The following is an 18749-nucleotide window of genomic DNA, read 5'->3' on the forward strand; positions in this document are numbered from 1 at the left end:
GGGATTTAACTAAAGTTGATAACATCACTTACTATGTTTTGACTAATGGTTCTAAAGATGGAAGTACAAAAGAGATATACCATATTTACCATATTACTTTTAGGATAGTTATCTGGACTTTCATCTATCCCTTATTTGTTCGGCTAGGTGGCCAAGCTAAACAATTAGTGATTTCTCAGATTGCCTTTAATATTTTTTGTGGGCTTATGCTGGATATTCTTAAAGAACTAAAATCAGATAAAGCTGGGACGTATTTGACTACGTAGGAAAACTATAAAGATGTTATTATTATTACCAATATACTCAAGCCATGTATTGAGGACGATGATTCCCCCTCACTAAAAAGTCCTAACTTTATTGCCACCCCCAATTCATTCATGTCTTTTCTGACAACTAGCTCGTCCTCTAATTTTAGTAGAGGAAAATCTCGTAGCTTTACTAGGGGAAGAGGAAGAAACACCCTTATCCAATACCTTCTTGACTTATGATCAATTATGATGTGCAGGTTGGTATTCGCCCTTGTGGAAGGAGGCATCTTATCAATAAGACTTCTTACAAAGAACGTATTTACGAACATTGTCTTTTTTAAAATGAACTTTTGGATTCGATACACCCAAAGACTCTTTTTTGTGAGTCTTTTGACTTACTTTTTGGAAACCATGAAATACTTGATAATGTACTGATTGGTTGGAAGTGTCAACAACATATTATGGATCTGGTTTACTGTAATATTTTTTAAGACACAATAGCGTTCCTGAGTGTACTTGTGATAAATATATCCCTTTTTGTAAAGATTCTGATACTTATGGCAAGCATGTTTGCACTTGTAATTTCTGATTAGGAATACCACAGTTTGTAAAATCCTAGCTAAAGGACTTAACCATATACCCACTTTTCCTAGAAACCCTTATCTTTCTCTATCAGCTTTACTTAGTTGTCTAGCTAACCTTGTTAGAACTCTCCAGCTGGAGAAAACTGTGGTATTTCTGATTAGGAATACCACAGTTTGTAAAATCCTAGCTAAAGGACTTAACCATATTCCCACTTTTCCTAGAAACCCTTATCTTTCTCTGTCAGCTTTACTTAGTTGTCTAGCTAACCTTGTTAGAACTCTCCAACTGGAGAAAACGGTTCTGCTGGACATATCAAATTTGGTCGAAATTTTCTTTTCTAAAAAAATCTCGCTCTTACCTTATAAATGTTTATCTACTGAAATCACATGGATCACACCACAACTAGCTAATGAATTTCAAAAGCTTTCACATGACTATTTTATAGTAGTACTCGATAAAAGTTCAAAGTGTCCCACTCTTTTATGCAAAAACTTGTCTTGGAAAATAGACTACTCTTGGGTTTCTGGAAAAGAATTCACACCACTTAACACCTCTATGTATGAGGTTACTAATACAATTTTAAAAACATCTATATATAGTAGGATATTCTTTTCAAGATACCAAACTTCTAGTTTTTTTCTCACTTATAAATTACACAAACATAAATTCAGATGGATATCTAATGCCTTGAATGGTATTTTTACTAACATTACCAAGGATATCACCCTTTGCCTTGATTTAGTACTTTCAAAATTTGAATTTGTTTGCACCTCTAAACAAAAAAATTTGCTATAACTTTCTCCAGAAACCCAAGAGTAGGCTATTTTCCAAGCCAAGTTTTTGCCTAAAAGAGTGCGACATTTTGAACTTTTATCCAGCCCTACTATGAAACAGTCATGTGAAAGCTTTTTAAACTCAACATCTAGTTGTGGTGTGATCCATGTGTTTCAGTAGATAACCATTTATAAGGTCAGAGCAAGATTTTTTGAAAAAAACATTTTTCAACGAAATGTGCTAAAGTCTGGCAGGACTGTCTTCTCCAGTTGGAGATTTCTAATAAGGCCTGTTAGACAGCTAAGTAAAGCTGATATAGAAAGATAAGGGCTTTTAGGAAAAGTGGGTATATGGTTAAGTCCTTTAACTAGGATTTTTTGAACTGTGGTATTCCTAATCAGATCAAGATTACAAGTGCATACATGCTTGCCATAAGTATCAAAATCTTTACAAAAAGGGGTATATTTATCACAAGTACACTCGGGAATGGTGTTGTGTCTTAAAAAATCATTACAGTAAACCAGATTCTTAATAGGTTGATGGTACTTCCAACCAATCCGTACATTATCAAGTATTTCATGATTTCCAAAAAGTAAGTCAAAACACTCACAAAAAACTTTCTTTGGGTGTATCCAATCAAGAATCTCATTTTGAAAAAGACACCCCCACAAGGGCCAATACCAACATGCACATCATAAGTGATCATAAGTCAAGAAGGTGCCAGATAGGGGTGTTTCTTCCTCTTTTCCTAGTAAAACTACGAGATTTTCCTCTACTAAAATCAGAGGACAAGCTAGGTATCAAAAAATCCGTGAATGAATTGGGGGTGGCGAGAGAGCTAGATCTTTTAAGTGAGGGGGAATCATCGTCCTCAATACATGGCTTGAGTAAATTGGTAATAATCTTAACACCTTTTTAGTTTGCATACGTAGTCAAATACGTCCCAAGTTCATCTGATTTCAGTTCTTTAAGAATATCCAACATAAGGCCACAAAAATACTAAAAGCAATCTAAGAAGTTACTAATTGTTTAGCTTGGCCTTCTAGCCAAGAACAGATAAGGGATAGATGAAAGTCCGCCGGCTTCTAAAGAAAGAACTAGTCCAGTTGGTTGAGGATTAACCAAATAGCATGGTCAAACCACATAATGCTCAATTCGCATGATCCTTTAGGGTCAAGGAATTTGCAAACACAATTAGCATATGGTCAAAAAACATTCCAAATAGATTTTGTGTATAAGTCATGATTACTTTTAGCAAACTCCATGTTCCCTTTTGTCCAAATGTATAGACTAGTATTGGAAGAGCATTTGGAATGGTCAATAAGGTTAAGATTAAAGGGGGCTTTAATGAGTTCTCCTTTGTCTAAGAACTGTTCTCTTGTCAAAATTCTGAGTCTACAATCGTCAATTGTGGAGGCAGGAAATTTAGCTAGATAGACCAATGTTTCACTAAGAATTGGTGCCAAAAAGACTTTTTTAGGTAGAATCCGGGGTTGATGGTCTACACCAAAGGATTCAATTTCAATTTTTCAACAAGTTTTGTGTGTGTGTGTGTGTGTGTGTGTGTGTGTGTAAGCATTAATAACTAGTTTTATGGTATTCTGTGGTATTTTTTGCCATCTAGTATTGATGGACACTACTTTGGTTTTAAATTTGTTCTATAGAAGAAATAGGAATCACGCTCTTATTCGTGATTTGGTTTTGTTCTTGGATGGGTTAATAAAAAGGTGAGTGGATTTAAGCTGGTACAGGCATTGTATTTTTTTTATTACTATATAGGGAAGCTTGAGCATTTTCATAAAGTTACTTGAAACACTTTGAGACGTGTTGAATATTTTATGATTTTTTTGAAATTTTTCTTGTAGAACCAGAAAAAAATCTGGCAAATTTTATTAATGGTTACCAACTCTCGTGAAACGCATGCTTGTCTAATGCAGGAATCATGCTAATTGCATGGATCATAGTGAATACTAGCCCATAGAAAATTAAGGCAATCAATAACAAGTTGCAAATGGCTAGACTATAGCATGATATATAGAAAAGCCAAAACTGTTGTCAAAACTATCATTGTAATAAATCACAAATCATGATAAAAATGGGTGGCTTTGGGGGTGTGACAACGATAACAACTGGTAGGGGTCACTTGGTACCTGTCTACCCATTCATTGTAGCCTATTCTAATAAGCTTTGATATTTGGATGGTGGTAGGTACTGACCTGTCCTTCACCTACTAGGGGACATACCTACTCCTCTTGGATGGCTAGTTGTACTTTGTGTACTTGATGAATCAATTGATTAAATTGTAATGTCTAATCAAGTTTCATGTTGTATAATTATAATTGAGCTCTTTTTTGAAATTTACGAGTTACGTTTGATAGTAAGTGGATACAATTCACTATATAGTTCTATAAAGATGGAAAAATAACACAAACACACACACACACACATACGCATCCACATGCCTCATGCTATGCTACCCTTGCAGCACACATATATGTATTCCTCTTCATCATTTTTAAGCATTTATGTTAATACATAACAACATCCAATGCTATAATTGTATAAGACTCAATTTTTGTCAATGTTACTTTGATTGTACATAGGCAAGAAATGATATTGATGGAGTACGTGTTCATAGTGAAAAAGGAATTGAGCAAGCCAATAAATAATGTCGAGCATTCCTTTGGAATATTTTTCCAATAAAATAACAATATTGTCCAAATCCATTTGGGTTTTGGTAGCTACCACCTCATTGTTTTCACTTCATATTTAGTTCACTATAACTATTTGGACACACCACTCTATGTGGTCCACCGGCATTGCAACTAACCCTATTTTAATCCATAAAAAATAGTCACTTGCAAAACAATGAGCATCATAAGTATACTATTTTTGTGTTTAATTTGTACTTGGCTATAAAAATGGTCAAGCGGATGCGGTTATATTAAAGGAGCGTATGGTAGTCCATGATGCTCTAGAGCATGTCCCTAGGATTTATAGAGTGTAACTAGATTAAAGAAGCATAACTCATCTAAACACGCTTTTGAATAGATTGGTTTAGAACAACATCAATCAAATTTGATTTGAAATTTTCAAGCATAAAAAGATCACTCAAGAGTCTTGATTTGTTACTAGTATGGTTGGTTCAATCACATATATTGATGATAGTCATACACACATTTCAATTTGCTACAATATTTTAAATCAAGCCCTCAAATATACTCCACCTTGCACTTTGAGAATTTAGTGGTAAAGATAATACATTTTTTGTGGTTGATCTCCTTTAGGCTTAGCCAAGTTAATGATTACTTTGCAAGACAAACAAGTGACTATAAAGATGACATTCAAAATGTCGATCAACACTTGTGAACCTAAGCTTGATTTTTCAAACCACAAACTTGTTATAGCTAGGGCTACCTTCACCAAATTTAATAAAGGTCGTACGTGACCCTATCTCCCTCTCCAAGCAAAAAACCTTGTTAGTAAATAATTAGTGGTAGGCTAGGGATGTATGTACATGATGCAACATCAAAAACACATGGTGAGATAGGTGTTGTCTTTCTTCCCACAATAAGAAATGAATGTTCTAAAAATCTTGTTTTTGTGGATGGTGGTAGGTATCTTATTTCACATTCATCAACAATTACTAAAAACCTCGATCTACAGAATGAGGCAGTCATGAATTGTATGCTATGTAGCTAAAAGACAATTTAGTCTTTTTTAAAGAATGTCATAAATTTTTCTTTGATCAAAAAGTTTTAAACCTTAAAATCCCTTCAACCCTACTTTTACATTTTTTTTTTAGCATGTTGCAGATTGAATTGGACACTTTGTAGGCCTACTTTAAGTTTAAATTGTGAATATTAATCTAAATATCTATGTTTCTAAGTGAAGGGAAATTCAACATAAACACAGACATGAACAGCTTGGTCAAGTAATCAACATCCTATGATTTAAAGAATTAGCTAGTCTATCTCTATTATTTAATCCTCATTATGGTACATGGAAAGGGGATTGGATCCCTTCCTTGGTGAAATTTGAGTAAGATCGATCTATCCCCATTATCTCTCTTAGTACCCAATGTGTCCTATCATGTTTTCAAGGAGAAAACTTCCACAAGAATGCATCATTTTCCAACAAGACCCTCTGTGCTCTCAGCACAACTTCAGCTAATGATTGGGTTGCTCTTTTAGCGAAATTTAGGAAGGATAACTTTGATATCCTATATCTTGTAGATTGCATTGGGGAATTCGGAAGGTCATTTGGAGGGACTTATTGAGGAGAAAGAAAATAAGATTTATATCTTGCATCATATGAGGAATGGGAGCTAGTGGAGTCTATTATAGGTCTCATCTCTATAATCCATGTTGACATTGGTGTTTTACAGTATGATGGAAGAACTAGCAAGAGTCTTGGAGACGAGGGAATTTTCTTCTACAAACGTTTCTACTAGCTCAACCAAAAACATAAAAAAGGTACTCTGGTTAAACTCCCTCTCCCCAATTGTAGCTATATTGATTGTCCAATCCCGGACACCATAGTGTGTGATGATCTTAGAAGCAAGTTGTTTAGGGATTTGCAGAGGTCCCTACAAAATTTAGTGCCCACTAAGTTGGTAAAGATTGCTAATTTTTTTTCTATAAGTTTATTTGTGAAATTATTTCACACTTGCCACCTACATGTTGCAAAGACAATGCTGGTATGTAAATCTCTAGATGCTTGCTTCTGTGACAAGCTTCTTGATAGAGGGTGGTATGTTAAAGAAGTGGACGGCATACATTGCGAGGTTTCACTAGACACGTGATTCGCACACTGTCCCTTCTCATCTCCTTCTAGTACCAGCACTCTCAAATTGTTGTAGGCTACTCTAAGTCTATTCCTATTGATCAAGATTCTACAATTGTGGAGAAAAATGGTGTCATAGATGTGGAGGTATTCGACAAAGAGCTCAACAAAGTGTTGATATCATCATATGGGACATGGATTTGGAAAAAAGGTTTATAGTATAGGAGTACATCTGGTTTGGTAGGGAGGTAGTGGCTGTCAATGAAAACACACTTCTTCTGCAAATTCAAAAAATCAAATTGGGAACGTTCGATTCCCGCTACGTTTGCAAACCATATTAACAAGGGGATTGAGGTTTCTCTGCAGCATAGAGGACCATATTGCAACCCAGAACCTTGGAAGTAGAAACTGTATAGATTCCTTAGTTCCCAGATGCACAATGGCTCTGCGATCGCCTATTCCGAAGGTGCACATGTTGACAAGTTTTGTGTGGGGATCATACGGCTTCTAAAACAACAACAATTTGTTGATGTCCAAAACAACTAGTCTTTGCAAACATTGTGTGAAACAAATAAGTAGCTAGACTATAGGTTGACTTTCATATTCTTTTACATTGGTTATTACTGGAACAATCATATCAATGTCTAGCAAAGATCCATACTGGGTTTGCCACTCATTGAGGTTGTCTTGTCTAGTATTGACATCCTCGAGCTTCTTCTCTTGTTCTTCTGTTGTTTGAGACTCTTGTGTCTCCAATGTTGAGGGCCCCATTGCACCTGAATTAGCTTCGAATGTTCTATGATCTCTTTGTGACTTTATAGCTCAACAGGTGGAATTCTGGCAGAGGTGTGCTCTACTTGAGGGTTATAGTGTTCTTTCTCAGCCCCTCTCTCTGTATAAACTTCTTTCTTCTGAAACCCTCCAAGTGTAGAGGGAGTTTCAACATTTATTTCTTCGTCAACCCCTCAGTTTGTGTGCTCTTGCTCCTATGTGGGCTTCCCCTCATTTGGAATTTTCTCCTTGTCAAACTCTCCCTCTACACCTTTTCTTTTCTTAGAAGTTCCTCCCTCCACTTGATTATGTCCTTTCTCAGGTGTCCTTATGAAATCTGTTTGTTGTTGTCCCTCACCAGTCATTGTTAACTCTACAATGGGGTCATCCAATAGGGTTTGTTTTGCATCCATGCTCACAAAATGTGAAATTGCAAGCAGATGCTTGATTAGGGGGGCACGGTATTGCTACAAGTACTGTATGGTGTACTTCTCCAATGCACTCTCCAAAAGACAAAAAAAAAAAACAAAATGGAACTCGGACACAATTTTGTCCATGTCATAAAAACTAATATCTAACCAACCCAAATGGTTTTCTCATATTAAACTGATCACTTAATGTGGGAGACATTAGGCAAAATTTGGACTCACAAAGGGGCCTTATAAGGAGTTTGACTTCCTCTCTCATGTCCAAAATGGGCGTGCCATAAAATTTTTGCAAATCAACTCTAAACTTGGCGAAGATTTGACAGTTAGAATCTACTCTTCAAGCTCTTTCTATTGATATATAGCACGCCATGAGATTCCTCATATTTTGAAAGATTCTATTTTTGAAAGATTCTAGATGGAGTTGTCACATCACAAGAGATGTGATGTGACAACTCCCTCTAGAATCTTTCAAAAATAGAATCTTTCAAAATATGAGGAATCTCGTGGCATGTTATATATCAATATAAAGAGCTTGAAAAGTAGATTCTAACTGCCAATCTCCGCCAAGTTTAGAGTTGATTTGCAAAAATTTTACTGCACATCCGTTTTGGACATGAGAGAAAAGTCAAACTCCTGATAAGGCCCCTTTGTGAGTCCAAATTTTTCCTTATGATAAACGAGAACAAGGGTTAAGATATTGAGATGTGCTTATAGATCTATCTCAACACGGGGTCAATGGTAAAGGGGCCCAAATGACAGATGGTCTATCAAAGATCAAGTATAACCAATGGAGCATAAGACCTTAGGGTTAGCTTCATTGAAGACCTCCAATAGTTAGTGTAAACATCCTTTGCCCTTAGGTAAGCTAGGGTTGATCTTGAGGTGGGAACCCGGCCCAAGCTTGAGGTTCTTGAGGTGGGAACCCAGCCCAAGATTAAGGTGCTTGAGGTGCTTGAGGTGCTTAAGGATTGAGGTGCTTGATATGCTTGAGGTGCTTGACATGCTTGAGATGTTAGGACTGTACTTGAGGTGAGAACCCAGCCCAAGCTTGTGGTGGGAACTGGGCCTAAGCTTAAGGGGCTTGAGGTCTTAAAAGTCAAGATCTAATCCATACAAGGAGGGGGCAAGCCCTACATGAGGGGAGATGAGAGAGAACACCTACACACTCACACAAGGCCTACTTGGTACAAAGAAAGCAAATGGGACACTTGTCAAGTTCCTCTTCATGTTGCCCTCGTGGTGTGCCTAATGCCTATTGGTTGGCCATCCAAGGGTTCCAATGATAATATAGGAGATTTAACTAATTGATTTTGCATTTATCAAGTCCTCTCTCTCAAAGGGGAAAGGGGGACACTTGTCCCAAGGCTACCCTTGTTGCTTGGTATGACTCCTGCTTGTGATTGGCTAGGCCTGGAGGGTCCAATGAGCTTCAAGCATGAGCTACAAGGGGAGTTGAACAAAGAAATCTAGGGGGTATACTCTCCCATACACACTCACACACACTCTCATTATGCATTGTGCAAAGTTCAAGAGCTCCCTCTCCTTCTCCAAGCAAGTAGAGGTTGAGAGCCTACACCAACACTCTTGGCTATGGAGTGCAAATCCAACCAAGAGCCATGCTTCAATGCTTAAGCTTTCCATCTTCTCCTTCTTCATTACTATGCTATTATGTATGCTAGCAAGAAGAGTTATGATAAGTGAGTAACTAATTATTTCTCCTATGAAATGTTTCTTCTTCTTCCCTACCCTCATTCCCTGCTAGCTCTCTCCACCTTCGAAGGTGTTTGAGGTCTTGGGACTGAGGCTTGGGATAGTTAAAGCTTTATTCAAAGTTTATGTTATTCTTGTGATGCATGAAGCTTTCCATCTTCATTGCATCACCTAAGTCACAAGGAACACAAAGATTGTATTGTAACAAGTCTCTCTTTATGGGACAAATCATAATACAAATGCCTATTGGAGGGGGGACCGGCTCCACATAAATCCGGTCCTCAAATGTTTTCATGTTCTCTAAATTCTCTCTCTTGCAAAAGTATTGTTCATGCCAAGTCAGTTAATTGCTATGCTTATGTTGTTATCTTCAATTATGTTCACCTGCTATGCTCACAAAGTAATTTCTCAAAAGTACTCTCATTAATTTCCGCTACTCTCAAGTTAATAGGCCAATTCCATTACATTGGTATCAAAGCATTTAATTTCTCTTTTCTTGATTAAGAAGAGAGGTTCTTAAGTAGCCTATAAATGGTTGATATTGTTAATTATATTAGGGTAAGTGGAACTAGGATCTATTATCGGTTTTGTTGAGCCCACTATGTGGGATATGGTGCACACCTCGGGAGCTTTGGACTTAATAATGGAGTCTTTTTAGACTTGCCTACGGCTTTACCATTATTGAGCCATAAGAAGTCTGAAAGGAGCTAGCCCTCGGCAACTCTGCTATGTTAGACCTACTCCACTACTCTCTATAATTAACCACTTTGAGCTGTGGGTGTAGATTCTTGAGAGCCAATTTTCAAAGGCTAAGAGGAGTAGCAACTAAGGTTTTGAATTGCCAAAGCATACACTAAGTACATACATAAATGTTGTTAACATGGCTAACAATAATCAAGAGAGTATAATGAACATTAATAGCTTTGATTTTTCACATGAAGGTGTTAATGATGATGCCCCCATGTTTGTGAATTATCTCGTTAGTAGGTTGCAGCAAGATATGGGCAACCTTGCTTTGCAAGCCAAAGTTACTCAACAACTTTGTGCCTATGGAATTTCCCCTCCTCTCCAAGAGGAGAGAGAGCTTAGGAGGCCTTGAATAAACCCCCCAAAAGAAGACTACCTACCATTCGAGAGGAGGAATCCAAAGAGCAAGAAATCAATGAAACTTTAAGTTCTTCTGAAGATGTGGCTCCACAAAGAGGGCGGTCTAGACGATCGCCCACTCCTCCCAAGAGGAAAATATCAACACACATTCCTTCTCCTTGTCATTCTGAAAGAGAAGAGAGGAAACAAAGGAAGAAAAGGTCTAGGAAGATGTCACCCTCTTCTCCTTCTTCTTCACCTTCCTCCTCTTCTGACAAAAGCTATGGCTATTCTCCTAGAGGATACAAGAGGGGAGGACATCACAAATCATACCCTGCATGGTGAATGAAGGTTTCAAAAGCTAAAGAAGTTCAAGGAGGGAGGAAAGAGTATCTCTTTTCTCACCTATGATGGCACCTTTGGTGCTACTGACAAAGTGTTGGCCTTCATCCAACAATTTGATGCAGCCTCTAGACATGAGGGCTTCATAGAGTCCTCCAAGCTACACTATGTAGCTATGCACTTTCAAAAATCAGCTCGTCAATGGTGGGCAACGGCAAAGCCCCAAAGACATGGAAAACTTTACAAGTTTCCATCATGAAGCAATTCCTTGCAAGCGATGCAAAGGACAAAGTGCTTATTGAATGGTGCGGCTTGAAGCTTCTCTCTCATGAATCTATCCACAAGTATGTATAGAAGTTTTGGGATTTACATCTCAAGGCTACTATGTTTCAAAAGATAGACTTTGCCGAGCAAAGGCAACAATTTTTTGCGGGATTACCTAAAGAGATGGCCGAATACATCAACTCTCAATGTCCTGGTACTATTACCAAAGTAATCCATCACACCATGGTTGCTTCATGCATCAATTCCATCAAGGGGCTAGACGGAATGTCAAGCCCATGGAGAACAAAGACAAAAATGATGCAAAGGGGAAAACCAATGTTCAAAATTCTTCCCAAGGCACTTCCAACAACAACAACAACAATCGGTCCAAGGAGAAGGGAGTTTACAAAGGCAAAAACAAACTCTCTCCTGAAGAGCTTGAAGCTTTTTGCAAGGACCATAAGTGTTTCAAGTGTGGGGAGCAAGGGCATGGCTATCGTTCTTGCCCCAAAAAGAATGCTCGCAATGAGACTTCTAGGGCTTCCACCATTGAAGCTCCAAAAGAGGATGCTCATTGCAAAGGATCATCAGTTTCCTATGCTTGGGGAAAGGTAAGAGAGCATGATGCCTTCATCTTGTTTGACCTTGGCTCTAGTTTGACCTTGGCTCTACTCACAGCTTCATATCCACGGAGTTGGCCACCAAGTTGGGCATTCAAGATTTCGAGATGGGAGTTATGGTAATGGCTCACATAGCATTCAAGGGATAGCAAGCCTCTGTTTCTCCCTTGATTGGGAAGTTGAGGCTTCATGTCCAAATCTATGTCTACAAAGAAGACTTTTTCCTCTCTCCTCTCCCACATGAGGATGCTATCCTAGGGGCGCCATGGTTTGATCGCATGGCTGCCAAAGAAGAATCTACTTCACCTACAGAGGAAAAAATATGTATATGAATGCTAGTGAGCATGGTTGCACCATTCCACTCGTAAATTCTCTTGCTTTTGATAAATCATTGAGGAGCTCAGTTTTTGCGTACATGATTTTTGTCAAAGAGTCTCTAAAATATCCTAATGTTTCATCAAATGTACATGGTAGGAATCAAGAAAGTTAGACTTGTCTAATTTTCTAAAAGAATTCCAAGATGTTTTCATCGATGATATCCCTATGGACTTACCTCCAAAACGAGGGGAGGATGACCATCGCATTGAGCTCCTTCCAGGAAGCTGACCACCTAACAAACCTCCTTATGGAGTCTCACAAGCTCAACAAGAGGAGATCATGAGGCAAGTACAGGAATTGGTAGACAAAGGGATGGTGAGGCCTTTTTCCTCTCCCTTTTGTTCTCCAGTCCTTTTAGTGCAAAAGAAAGATGGTACATACCGTGTGGACTATCGAGCACTTAACCATATCACTATCAAAAACAGATTTTCCCGTGCCTCGGGTAGAAGATCTATTTGATAAGCTCTGCCTACTTCAGCAGGATTGACCTTAAGAATGGCTCTATCATCAAATAAGGATAAGGATGAAGATAAGGCTAAAGACCGTGTTTCGCACAACCTTTCGTCTTTATGAATATCTAGTCATGCCTTTTGGCTTGACTAATGCACCAACTACATTCAATCGTCCAATGGAGAAAATTTTTAGACCGTACCGTAAATTCACTGGAGTGTTCTTTGATGATATCATCATCTACTCCAAGTCTTTGTAGGAACATTAGCAACATCTCCAAGTGATTTTTCAAGCAAAAGAAAAGCGAATTTTTCCTTCAAGAGATTCAATACCTGGGTCATATTATCTCTCAAGATGGTATCCATATGGATCCATCAAAGTGAAGCTTACCTCCCAACCAGTCCTCCTACTTCCGGATCTCTCAAAACCATTTGCGGTCCAATGTGATGTTTGTGGTGATTGCCAGTGATAGCCATTTTTTTGGCTATCTGTAATTGCCACAGTGAGTTACCTCACCCTACCAAAATCACCCAAACACTGTGGCTATCCCTACCATTTCACTGTACATAGGCGTGCGTGAGTCACGGGACTTTTCCCTTATCTTCTTAAAAACCCTCAGCTAGCTAGTCACTGGGCTAGGTGAGCCAAAAAAAATAAAAAAAATAAAAAAATAAAAGTATATTATGGCCTCTTTGTGTGTAAATATTTCATTGTATATATGGCCTAAATATAGGGATTTTTTATAATTATTTTGGTATTTTATTTAAATATTTCTACTTGGGTGTGTGTTTTATTAAACCTATGGACACCTTCTTTCATCCTCTTACACCATAATTTTATTTTTTTGCCAATATGTACATACTCTAACCTCATATTTTTCCTTTATACAAATCACTCCCACATTTTCACCCTCACCCTCGTGAAAACAAAAAATTGATTTCTACTCATTGGTTACTTTTATTATATTATTTACTTGCATACATACATTTTCCTCTTTCACCCAAAATAATTCAAGGAGGGACCATATCATATGATTCCAATATCTTTCCATATCCATAACTCCTCCATATTTTTATTATTATTTTTACTCATTATTCTAACACCATGTGCTCATTGAGCTAAAGTCCATGAATAGTCCATACACTAGTCCCACCATGTATATATTTCTTATTTCACCAATAATCCTCCTCCATGCATGGGTCAAGGGCAACTTGAATGCTTTGTATTATAATATGACAAAGGAGGAGCTCACTCTTGGATGCATTGTACAAATTCAACAAAGGAGGGGACCATTAAAAGACTTTTGCAGGCCTAAAAAACAGGCTTTTTGGTGAGAATTTTGGCACCTATCTCCACTCCGAATTTGGAGTGGTTGTTAAAAGAGAAAATGTAGCCCATGCTCTGAATAATCACCCCAAATTTTTTCAAGATTTTTGGAGCTACCAGCTGTGAGCTATGATTTTTTTAGTGGACCCCAGTTTTCCCATGCTATGCAGCCACACTCTCTCTTCCACTTTATCATTTTCCTCTTTCACACACACTTCTCCACTCATCATCCCCATCTCTCTCACCACTCCTCTCTGCACACTACTCACCTTCTCCTCAACCTTGAAGAATAAGAGAAACCATTGTGAACTCATACCTCCCACACACAATTCCATTCCAAAATTGACCACCTAGTCTCATTTTTCCTCCTCCAAATTACCCATATCTATCAAAAAACCACAAAATTCAGCCTCTTCTCTTAAAAGATAGCATCATGGTGGTTGATTACTCAGCTTCAATTACCTTGTCTCTCAAGGAAGGTCAAGAGTGGAGAAAAAATGTACCGTCAAAGCTAGTGGACCGTCAACAAGCGTCAAAATTGGCCCTACTCAAGACACTTGGAGCATCAACCCTGTAAGAAATCCACCTTTTCTTACCTCTTAAGAGTTTTTCTTCCTTATTTGTATCCTACATGGATACTCCCATTGTAAATATTCAATTCCATTTGTAAATTAATACTAACTCTACTAACACTAATCCACTATGAAAAGTCCTATCACCTCCATTTCTCTCCTCTCTCTTTCCCCACCAACTTCTTGATAATTCCAAGCAAAAGAAATTAGATAAATTGCTGAAAATCTAACTCAACCATGGTTAGGGGAGTAACCCTAGCCTTCAAAATTGCTATAAAAGGAGGGTGTAGCTAGCATAAAAGGGGGAGCCATAAGCAAGAGCACTATGCTATAGCTTGAGAAGCCAAGCTCAACCTCTCTAGAAGGAGCTCTTGAGTGGAAGCTCATTATCTTATGCATGTGCATATGTTGTAATAGGGGATTAGCAAGGGAAATCTATGCCATTGTAAGAGAGAGAGTGATCATTCAATTGAGAGTAGGAAATCTATCATTTCTCCTACTAGTGTAAGCCCAACATTCGCTGAATCAAGGAGGGTGGATTTGGACTAAGCTTGGATACTTTGTCTCCCTTCCAACGTGAAGTAATGGACAACAATGATGCGTAAGTGTCTTGGTGTTTTTTTTTTGTTAAGTTCTTGATAGCTTGTCTCTGGTGTTGTCATCAATCTAGCCATAAATCCCACATACTGTAAGAGGGCGACAGGGTGGAGAGGACTCCCCTGGCCTTAAGACAGTGATTGGGGTGGCTTTTCTTGTGATGTGTTGTGGTGAAATTTACGCAAGCTATGTTGAACAAGTACTAATCTCACTTTGATTTGTCATGACAGATTTGTAAGAAGGTATTAATGCAACAAGCACCCCCTCCCCCTTTCTCTCTCTTTCTTAAATATATAGTTGTGTTTGCTTGATCATTGCCGATACGTTTCAAAGCAGCCCGAGCACTATCTTTCTCTCTCTCTCTCTATCTCTCTCTCTCGTGTTTTAGTGTGTGAGAGTATTCCATTGGTGTTAGGGTTAGTGTAAATTCCTTGCTTGTTTGTGGGTTGCTCTAACGATTCTCCTCTTTTGCGTCCTAGTTCGCTCTTAAACTAGGTGGTGCCCCTTGTGTAGTTGGGATTTGGCGGTGGGTTTGTTGTTTTGGTTTGTGTTGTGTTGTGCCCCAGTCCCATTGAGCAGCACGGGAGCCTTGAAGGGTGTCTAGAGGCCACTCTTCTTGTTGCCCGCCCCGGACAGCCTCAAATTGGTGCCCCCACTGAGGACGGCTTGTGTATTTTTGTGTAGAATCAACCTTTAGCATAGTCAAGCAGTTTGCATGAATCAAGAAGCTTTGTATGATCCCTTCATTCCCATTGCAAGGCAAAAGGTACACATAATTGTTAGTACTAAGTTGCAATTTCAACGTGTCATTCGTAGAATTTTAGGTCCTCTTAGGTTGGCCGAGATAAACGCTTCAGTAAATCCTTTTATTTTGCCTCTCATTAGGTATGACCTTAGTTTGGACGTCTATATTTTTGTTTTGTTTTAAGCATTAGGACATGCATAGGCCATGGATAATGGCCCAGGAATAGAGGTTTTTCCCTTTCATTTTACTCCACACATTAGAATAAACGTTGCAATTAGTAGAAAGATCCATTTTCAACAACGAATGGTGTTCATGTTTGGTGCCCAAAGAACAGGAGAAATTCTTGCATCACCAAACCCTGTCATTCTACCTCTCATCAACTACCACACTTCTTTTGATGTACATGTGTTCATTTTATTTTAAAATGAAGTGCAGCTCGGCAAGTTAGTGTGTATGTTTGTTTTTTCTTTGTCCAAGTTGTTACAAGAAAAAAAAACGATCATTTGTTCTAACTAGGAATGTGTGTGCAGTGAAAGTTCAATCCTTAGAGATCTAGCTCTATTACCAATTGAGTTGCAGGAGCAAGTAGTAAGGCGTCTCCCTCATAACAAGAGGGTGGTGAAGTTAAGACGGAAGGTCCTACGCGTTGATTCCATTTTCCTCTTGTTGTTGGGCACTAAGGAAGACCGCGCATTCATCCAACTAGTGTGTGCCCTAAGATTGGTAAATAGAGTGAAATTTGGCGTTTGGCGAGTGCATTTCACCATTGAGGAAGACTCTTCAGGAAACTTGCGGCCAGAGTTCATGCTTCATAGACTCACATTTGGTGAATTTTTCCCTCATTTGCATCTTATTAATAGTCTTCCTTTCGCTTTCAACAAAGGAGATAGGGAGCTATTCAGAGCTTGTCTTAATAAACAGAGCATAGAGAAGATTGCAAATTTGTATAAATTCTCATCCTTCTCTACTTTCTATGACACTTTGTTCATAGAGACATTGTAAATCTCTTTATGCTTTTGAATGATTTAACCATAATCCTAAGGAGTTTTTGTCCAGGAATTTTGTAGCACAAGTGGAGTCTTTAAATCTTGCAAACTTGATTGGACTTGATGAGGATGTTCTTTATGAAATTGTGAGAAGGTTGCCTCACTCCGACTGTGTGGAACTCGAAGGAAAGGAGCTCCTAGTCAATTGCTACTTTCTCACGGCCTTCGACGAGCATGAAGATCTAGTTTTTATACAAACCGCTTGTGCATTGGGAATTGTAGAGCAAGTGCAATTTATCACTTGGGACGTGGTTGCTCTTTTGGATCCAGAAAAGGAAGTTCTAGAGATTTCTGTTTATCGCCTTAGCTTTGAAGAATTTCAACCCTTCTTAGAGCTCATCAATAGTCTACCCTTTTGTTTTGATCAAACAAATCGAGACCTTATTGAAGCTTGGATAGCTGAAGAAGAAAACCTAGAGTGGTATTTTCTCACTTCTTCATTTGCAGGCGAGTGGTTCTAGATCTCTATTGTATCCCTTATTGTAACTCGTGTTGTAATCTTTCATAATAATGGAGAGCCAACGCCAAATGTCTGGATATCCTCTTTTCTTTGGAGAGCCTGGAGAGGATGCAGAATTATTTTTAGCAAAATTCAAGATGTCTTGCCGTATCAAGAGGATAGTAACCGATCAAGAACGTGTAGAAATGTTTGAGTTGGTCCTTAGGAAAGATGCTAGTACTTGGTTTGACTCTTTGCCTGAGGAAGTTAAGGGGAATTACACAGAAGTTTTAAATCGTTTTAAGAGATACTTCTTTGATCCCCAAAACACTCAGAAACTATGGCAAGACATTGTTTCTCATAAGCAAAAAGACTTAGATGACTACTACTTGTACAAGCAAGAGTTTCTACGTCTTTGGGCTCTATGGATACGAAATGTTGCTAACCCTGGTGATGGTGCAGAATTTTTAAAGAAGGAGAGGTTCATAGCCGGACTCTTTCCTAACCTTAAGGTAAAAGTTGAGGCGGGTGCACCTGCTACTTTTGATGCAGCTGAAACTAGGGCTGCTGAGAAGTATAGGAAACTCAAGTGCTTAAGGGGAGAGGTTCCAATAGAAGGTCTTAGACCCAAAGGTAAGTCACAAGCATCAACATCGAGGGAGCTTCCTGAGGTAACGGCGGAAGTAATTGAGAAGTTAAACGAATCTTTAAGCAGCCTGTCAATTCACCTTGCACAAGCTGTAGGTCCAAAGGGACAAGCAAAGAAGTCTGAAGAGCGAGATCCACGACCTAGGAGAGTCTTGCAATGTTGGAATTGCGGAGAGTCTGGACATGGGATGTATAATTGTCCTTGGCCCCGTGGGGAGCCAGGGAGGCCTAACTTGAATTACCCAGTGATGAATGCAGGTGAAGGAACAGGTCAACAACCAAGGCTTCTACAAAGGCCAAATGGACCAAGACCACCTTCACAAGGGGTAGAAGGAGTTCCACCTTTGCCAGATCCAAATGTGCATGTGGTAGAGGTGACAAATTCAAATGAGGTTGACATGGAAGCCAATGGAATTAAGCGTGGCCGAGGAAAAGGTAAAGAGAAAGAAGGAGTCACATCACAGAGTGACCATGGACAAGGCAAGAAGGCAAAAGAGACCAAGGAAGCTAAGAGGACTCGACGTCGTATCAATCTCCAAGACTTCCCTCTTGGACATGGTATGGCTCCGTACAACTTGTTGGAAGACATGAGAGGTAAGGGTCCTGATATTTCATGGCCTCAATTTCTTGCATTATGTCCACAAGTTAGGAGGGATTTAACAAGGGCAGTTAGCACTAGGAGAAAGGTAAAAGAGAGTGTGCATGTTGTAAAAATTGCACAAGCTGAAATGAATGAGGACATTACACCAGTGCTAGACTGTTACATCAAAGGGAGATTGGTTAGGAAAGGTCTAGTGGATGGGGGTGCGGACTCATGCAAAAACTAGGCATGCATATCCATGAGACACCTGAAATTAGGGTCAAGATGGCAAACAATAGCAAGGCTAGGTGCGTAGGCATTTGTAAAAATGTTTTTGTGGAGGCCTTTGGCATTA

The sequence above is a fragment of the Adiantum capillus-veneris genome, chromosome 19 (genome assembly GCF_014529385.1).
Source record: "Adiantum capillus-veneris isolate H3 chromosome 19, ASM1452938v2, whole genome shotgun sequence".
Classification (NCBI taxonomy): Eukaryota; Viridiplantae; Streptophyta; class Polypodiopsida; order Polypodiales; family Pteridaceae; genus Adiantum; species Adiantum capillus-veneris.